We start from the raw sequence: 7,828 nt of genomic DNA, 5'->3' as shown, positions 1-7,828 counted from the left end.
GTACATCGTGTGATAATTTGGCATCTTTGGTGTTGAATGTAGAGATCTTATATTATTTAACTCTATTTCATTTGTTGCTTTGTATATTACCCTGTGCATGGCGTGCTTGAATTTGTATTTGAATGTGGCGAGATTCTGATGGATGGTTTTCCCCTCAAACTAATGCTATTTAATCTTGGTTATAACTGAGGTTTTTGTTGCATTATTGGGTTGATTTTCTTATCTGGACAAGGTTGGAGAGGGAATCAAGGCTTTTCTTTGATATCATGTATTTCGAAGAATGTATGAGCAATGGAGACTGGGATGAGGTGGAGAAGTATTTGTCATGGTTCACAAAGGCAGATGCTAACCCTGAATCCTTTAGCATTTTCTTTGAGATCAGAAGGCAGAATTATTATGAAGTACAAGACAAGTAAAAACTTCTTGCTAATTTTTTTTATATTTTTTTAAAGTTGGTTCTTGAATTGTTTTGTGCTATTTTTTTAATTCCTGGTGTTTTCTTGGTATTTTCACGATTTTGCATTCTAGGCTTTATGGGGCTTGTTTTATAACTCTGAATATTGTTAATTTTGTCCAGGGGTGATCGTAAAATGATGCTGGACATTCTTAAAAGGGAACTCGAAGTGTTTACTCTTTCCCAAGCGGATCTTAATAGGGGACTTGTACCCCTTTTCCAATTGCACAGCTTCAGGTGCATATTACAATGCCTTTTTGGTCCTCATTAATTGATGCAAGTGATTATGGTGATTCTGTTTGTAGTTTCGATGAGTTGCAAGTGGTAACTCTGTATTGGAAGTTAAGTTTCTTAGAATGGTATGAGTAGAAGAATGCCTTTAATTGCCCCCTATATATTGGGACAAAAATGAATACTTGGATTTGAAACTAAGGCAAGAAAGCTGTTCCGGGGGTAAAATCAGGCATTCTGGATGCAGGGAGTGCGGTACCAGAAACTCCAAAGGTGGAATGAGTGGTTGATTTGTTTTCAAAATAATGTGTGTGTGGACTATATAAGAGGATTCATCTCAAATCAATTGAATGATTAAGTTGCTAGCTGTGCTTATGCTCTTTCCATTTTGTCAATGTCTTCTTTGTACTCCGTAGCATTGTACCATCTGGCCTTCTCTGGTACTTGTACGATTTTTCAGGCTTTGTAAGAGTGCGTGATGTAGATATATAAGAAGTAAAACTACATTGGTATTATGTATATGACATATATTTCCAGAAAACAAGAGAAGCTTTCTGGCCATGGAGATGAGAAGTCTGCTAGGATGCTACTGATGGCTAATCTGAAGCAGTTGATTGAGGCAAATCCACTCATTGGTGATAAGCTTTAGTTTCCTACCTTGCAGATGTCAAGACCAGAAACACTAGTCAAACTGAGGTATACAAAGGATTTCTTATCTTCTTTATTTGCTTCATAATCGTGTTAAATATCCATTACTTAAGTTGATGATATTGCTTATATGTATTCTTGGTGAACAGCTTATGTTGGCAGATTCAGGAATGCGATACTAAAGGATCTAATCATAAACTGCCCAAGAATATGAAACGAGGGGTAATTTGTGATGGGTGAATTGTATGGTTTTTTATCCGAATACTATCTGTACAAGTATCCTAATCCTACTCCTAATCCTAAACCTAAACCAATAACTAAAAATTGGAGTGTCGGAATAATAGTTGGCCAAGGACCCTAATCCTATGTCGTGATGTCCAGATGTTGAGCGTATTTCTACGCAATTAAAAATTGGAAGGATAAAAGTAGGGATAATTTCAGAAACCTTCCTTGAGATTTTTAACAATTTCACTAGTCTCCCATAAAGTTTGTAAAATTATACAAATCTCTCCTATAGTTAAGGTTTTGATAACAAAATTAGTCCAATTAGAAAAAGTAACATTAAAAAGGTATTTTAAGGAGAGAAATGGAACTTTTATTGCATAAATACCTCTTAAGCATATATAAGTAGTATTACTAAAAGAATAAAAATAATTAAAAATTAGAAATAATTAATACACGTATTTCATCACTCAAAAAGTTTAAATTTAATAAATTAGACAGCACAAATAAATAACAAAACTATACTGATGATTATAAGATTTAGCAAAACAGACTAGTAATCTCTTTTAACATGATATTTACTATGATTTTTGTGATTTTGAATAGAAAATTTTTCAAATTTTGCATTTCGTTTCTCTCTTTTCTCCTTTATTTTCATGAAATTACTTTACAATTGTCACAACTTTAAGAGTTTCAAAGAAAATATCATAATAAACAACCTTCTTTTGCCCTGTATTTTTTGTTCTACCAAATCTCTTCTTCTCACATTGTGCACAAACTAATACCAAATCTCTTCTTCTCACATTGTGTACAACTAATTTCTAGTTATTGCCGAATTCTATCAATCACAAAATAGTGCCATTAGATTTATCAATTGATGTATTTTGTAATTACATGTCATCGTTCATCATTAAAGAAATCTTCAACGGTTATTTCTATTAACTAGTTACTAATAGTTAATTAGTGCTCTAATTACTTAATTGTTAGATATTAGTAAAGGAAAAATGAGGGGAAAGAAAGATAAAATTTGAATTCTTTTCAAAATCACAAGAATTGTAGCAAACATTATGTCAAAAGAGATAAATAATCTGTTTTGCTAAATACTATGATCATTAGTGTAATTTTGTTGCTTATTTATATTGTCTAATTTATTGAATGTGAATTTTTTGAGTAGTAAAATGTGTGCATTAACTGTTTCTAACTTTTAATTATTTTCATTCTTTTACTAATACAACCTATATATATGCATAAGGGGTATTTATGGAATAAAAATCTCATTTCTCCCCTTAAAGTACTTTTTTAACGTTACTTTTTCTAATTGGACTAATTTTGGTATCAAAACCTTAACCTTAGGGGAGATTTGTGTAATTTTTCAAATTTCAGGGGAGGCTAGTGAAATTGTCAAAAACCTCAAGGGAGGCTTCTAAAATTATCCCATAAAAGAAAGAATTAATCAAGCTCTATTTGGATGGGTGTAATTCAGGAAAATGATTTCTTTGTTTTTGAGTGCTTGGTTGTATTAAGGAGCTTTCTTTTAAGAAAACCAGTTCATTGAAAAAAAGCATAGTTATTAAACTCAACCCAATAAGGAACCAGCAAAGGGACTAGATCATTGGGTCATTCGTGAGTATTAATTTAATATTTATAAATATAAAATAGTGAATTTAATATACATAAAATATATAATAAAATGCTTTTGGATACTAATTATTATACTTAGAAAGATATATAATAAATATGTAGATATTAATAGAAGATTTAATTTTATTTTATCGTACTTTTAAATAAATAAATAATATAGTAAGTATAAAAAAAATTTATATCGCTTACTTTGAAAAATATCGCATTATGTTTTCATTATTTTACTTTTATTTAAATATAAAGTAATTTTCTAACTAATCAAATATGGTCAGTTGAAAAATTAAAAGGATTAATTGTATCTTAAAAAAATATTTAGTTATCAAATAAAAACTAAACAAGTGGTAAAGTCTATATATATATATATATATATATTCAAATGAAGATCCCATGTACAAATCTTATTAAAAGTATATATATATTTTATTTCAAAAACAAAGACCCACAATAATAAAAAGGTAAAGTGGATCAATTGAAAAATCGGACGGATTTTCGGTTGAACCACTCTGTCAACTAGGTTTGTACGGGTTTGACCGGATCAATTTCTTGTTCAGTCAAACTAGAGACCTTACCCGGTCTAATGCCCGGGTCATCGAGCTGACCGGTTCAATCGCTGGGTCAAGTCAGGTCTAATAACTATGGAAAAAGGTTTTACGATCGGATGTAATGTAAAACAACCTACAAAATGTCCCTACTGAAATTGTTCTTCACTGCAACTTTTTCATCTTCTCAAACCGATAGGCTCGTCATATTCAGCTATATTCTCAATACTTTCTCCTCCTCTTTCTACAAATTTTGGATTATCATTAAACAGGATGTAGTAAATGAAATCCAAGCATTCTTTTACTTCGATTATGTGTTTGAATCTCTCATTCACACAGTCATCTCCCTTATTCCCAAAATCCTATATCCCACTAAACACTATAGGCCTATTAGCCTTTCTAATGTCATGTATAAGACTATAGCTAAAGTGCTTGCTAATAGGCTTAAAAATGTTCTCAATAGATGCATAAATGAAAATCAATTTGCATTTGTCCTTTGTAGGCAAATTCTTGACAATGTCATCATTTCTCATGAATTTTTGCATTATAAATTATTTGAAAAACAAAAAGCAACGTAAAGATGATTACATAGCGGTGAAATTGAATATGCCTAAAGCTTATGATAGTATGGAGGTCTGAGAGCCCAAAAATTCTCCTGTCTTATTTAAAATTTAACGCATGTTCCACTTTCTTTTATGATTGATTGATTTGCATGTTCAATTGTTTCTTTTCATTAACAAATAGATAGGTACACCTTAGGAGAAACTGTATCACTTATACCGCAAACCATTAGTATTAGTTAGAATTTGTTGTTGTGGCAAAAAAAAGAACAGAGAGAGAGCCACACGAACCAGCATGCATGACAAGTGTGATAACATAGAAGAACCAGCATGCATGCTTCATTCCTCAAACATAAAAGAACCAAATCCTTCTTAGTTGGCCGAGAGAAAGTAGTAGAAACCGCCTATTGTCTTTCTTTTCCTTTGCTTATTAAGAACCGAGAGAAAACAAGAAAAAAAAAAAAAAAAGAAAACCAACTACATATCGTTCACTTCTCTGCTTACTAAAACCGAGAGACAAACAAGAAGGAAAAAGAAAGACAAACAACAGAAACTGTAAAGAAACAAGCCAAGAAACAAGGAAAAACTCCAGCTCATTTAGCTAAGAAATCGAGGGAGAGAAACTAGAAATTGTTCCAGCTTACAACTGTAAAGAACAAGAGGTAATTTACTAAGTTTTCCTTCAATTTCCTTCTACTTCCAATTAGCAATGTCTCAGGTTGAGTCAGAACCAAGAAAAGAAGAAATTTACCGAGGGAAAATTCATGAAAGCTGGAAAATTTTGTTTAAAGTTCCTGCATGCTACCGATGGTGTTAAAGCTGCAACTTTTGAGTCATTCTCCTTCAAAATTTGTTTGATTATGACTTCATGCATTATATATGCTCCCAAGTTTACATATTTTGACATGCATGCAATATTTGGCATGAACTCAAGTAGAATGTTTAAGAAAATGAAGAAAACCTTGCTAAAGTTCCTGTGTTGATTTTGCTTGAAGGCCGACAGGCTGAAGTGTAGAATTTCCTGCTTTATCTCCAGAAAATTTTGTTAGTTTGATTACAAACTCACTTCATATATCAGTCATCTTCCTAATCTAGTCATGCATGTGATATTTGAGGAGCCAAAAGCAAGAAAAGGTTGACTTTTAAAGCAATCTCAAAAACTGGAATTTTTGGATAGTAAACCAAGAGGAAATGCTGCAATTTTGGTTCTTTTCTTCAAAAATTTTGCTAGATTATAACTGGAACCCATGCTTTATGTCCTTTATAATGTTTATAGGGTGATCCATGTGAGTTTCTCTGATAAAAATTCGATTAATGGGGCTGAAATGACTAAACTTCATGGCTGTTAGCTTGTCCGATGGAAGGTAGCTGAAATTCTTGTTTTAAAACAGAAATTTATTGGAAAGTTTTGTTGAATTTTGAAATTTCCTGACCTCATTTCAGTATAGAAGTGAGTGCATGTTGGATTTGGTTGATAATTTGGTAGATTGAACGGAAATCTTGGAAGATACATGGCTGGAATTACAGCTTTGAAACCGGAATGACTAGTTGTGTTCTCTCAAGCTTAACTTCCCATCTTGTGAACTGAAGTTTATGCAAATATTGGTTAAAATTATCCTGTTAAGTATAACGGTAAAATGCAGGTGGATTTAAGGAGATTTGAACAACGAAATGGTGAACTTTGGATAGAAAACATGGAGCATGTCCTGCTAAAAATCTGTTTCGAACAATCCTAACTTTAGCACTTAGATTCTAGGTTTTAACTATGAATTTCTAATGTGGAAATGAACCAAAACTGATCAAAACGTCTTTAAGTTACCTCATAAAAGTTTTAATTATAAAATTCTTCCAAAATCTAGGATAAAATCAAGAAATTCATAAGACCTCTAAACTGCCAAATTCTAGAAAATTTACTAACTTTGAACCTTTGATTTTAAAATGATCCTTAGAACCTAAATCCCATCTTTTATTGCCATATGACCACCTTACCTTACTTTACTTTGATAAAAGATGGAATTTTAGGGTTTAAAAGATTAAAGTTACTTAGGCTTTGAACCTTTGATGTACTAGAATAAGATAAGTACTAAGATCACCTTAAAACTATATACACACACACATACACACATTTAAACATCTTGAATTATACATATATACACATATATACACTTTAGCTAAAATAATCATGTGAACCTTAACTTCACCACTGGGAAAAAAATAATAAGTAGACTAATAAGTTTATAAATATCTCAGGAGCCGAGGGAGAATCAGAGGAGGGTCCAAGCACCGAGGAGCGAACTCAAAATACTTTGGGTGAGTGTTTCCACATTTGTGTGTTTAAATTGCCAATGTATTACTTAAACGATGTTTATATGATTATACCAATGCTTTATTGTGAAGTGTTTTCAATTGTCCCTCGCTTTCTAAGTTGGAGTGTACTTTATCGCATTCGACTTAATTTGAATTTGAAGGTTGATAATTGACCAAGTGTTATTGTAAGTGTGCATGATTGTAAGCTGTGTACGTACTTCATCGTATCGCCTCAACTGGGCCCCAAATCCTCTGTTCAACGGACTATTCGATCCAGCAAAAGGGCTTGGTCGGATAGGACGGGAGTTTTGAGTAAGTGTTGGTATGCTCGAATATTACCATGAAGTAGCAGATTATTGATATGGACATCTAAGTCAGAGAAGTGTTTATTGTTTTGGAGGTTATAAGGAGGAGTTCGGCAAAGCATGTAGTATATTGAAGTGGTTCTAATACGAGTACTGTATCCTTTTGAAAGTGATTGTTCAATGAAATGTTCTTTACTTTATTCAGTGAACTATTCTTTTCTTGCTTAATTTTGATTATGTGTTAAGTGTTTGTTGATTATTGCTTGTTTGGGAAATCTCACTAGGCATAAGCTCACCCCTTTAGTTTGTTTTCCTTAATAGGGGTTAGAAACATGGAACTAAGAAATAGTAAGTCCGAGAGTTGAAGTCTTTACTTTAAGTAAAATGTCATCCTATTTGTACTTAGTGAATTGATTGAAGAACTTGTATTTTGATTCATTTAGTTGTACACATAAGTATGGATGACTTGGAATGTTGGATGTTTGGTAATGTTTAATTGTGGTGTTTGAATGATTACTTTGGAGTTAATACTATTGATTGAGAGATTTTGAGTGAGTTCTGACGAAAGTTAGGCATGCGGTCCTTAAACTTTAGGGGCCCTAAGGAGGTGGGGTCGTCTCAGAGTGGCATTTTATAAGGACAATTATGCAAAAAATGGGCTTCAATGAAAAATGGATTGGCTAGATTATGGGCTATGTAGAACTAGTTTCCAATTCCTTCGATGTCAATAAAAAGGTCAAGGAATATGTAACACCAAGAATAGGAACAAGGCAAGGTTATCCTCTTTCACCTTACCTCTTCCTCTTGTGCTCACAAGGTTTTTCCAACCTTCTCAGGAAAGCAGCAGAGGATAAGAAGATTATAGGCATGAACATCAGCAAGAATGAACCATGTATAGCCCATGTGTTCTTTATAGATGAT

Source organism: Coffea arabica, chromosome 7c (assembly GCF_036785885.1).
Source record: "Coffea arabica cultivar ET-39 chromosome 7c, Coffea Arabica ET-39 HiFi, whole genome shotgun sequence".
Classification (NCBI taxonomy): domain Eukaryota; kingdom Viridiplantae; phylum Streptophyta; class Magnoliopsida; order Gentianales; family Rubiaceae; genus Coffea; species Coffea arabica.
The sequence above is the reverse complement of the archived record's forward strand: the minus strand, read 5'-3'. Positions refer to the sequence as shown.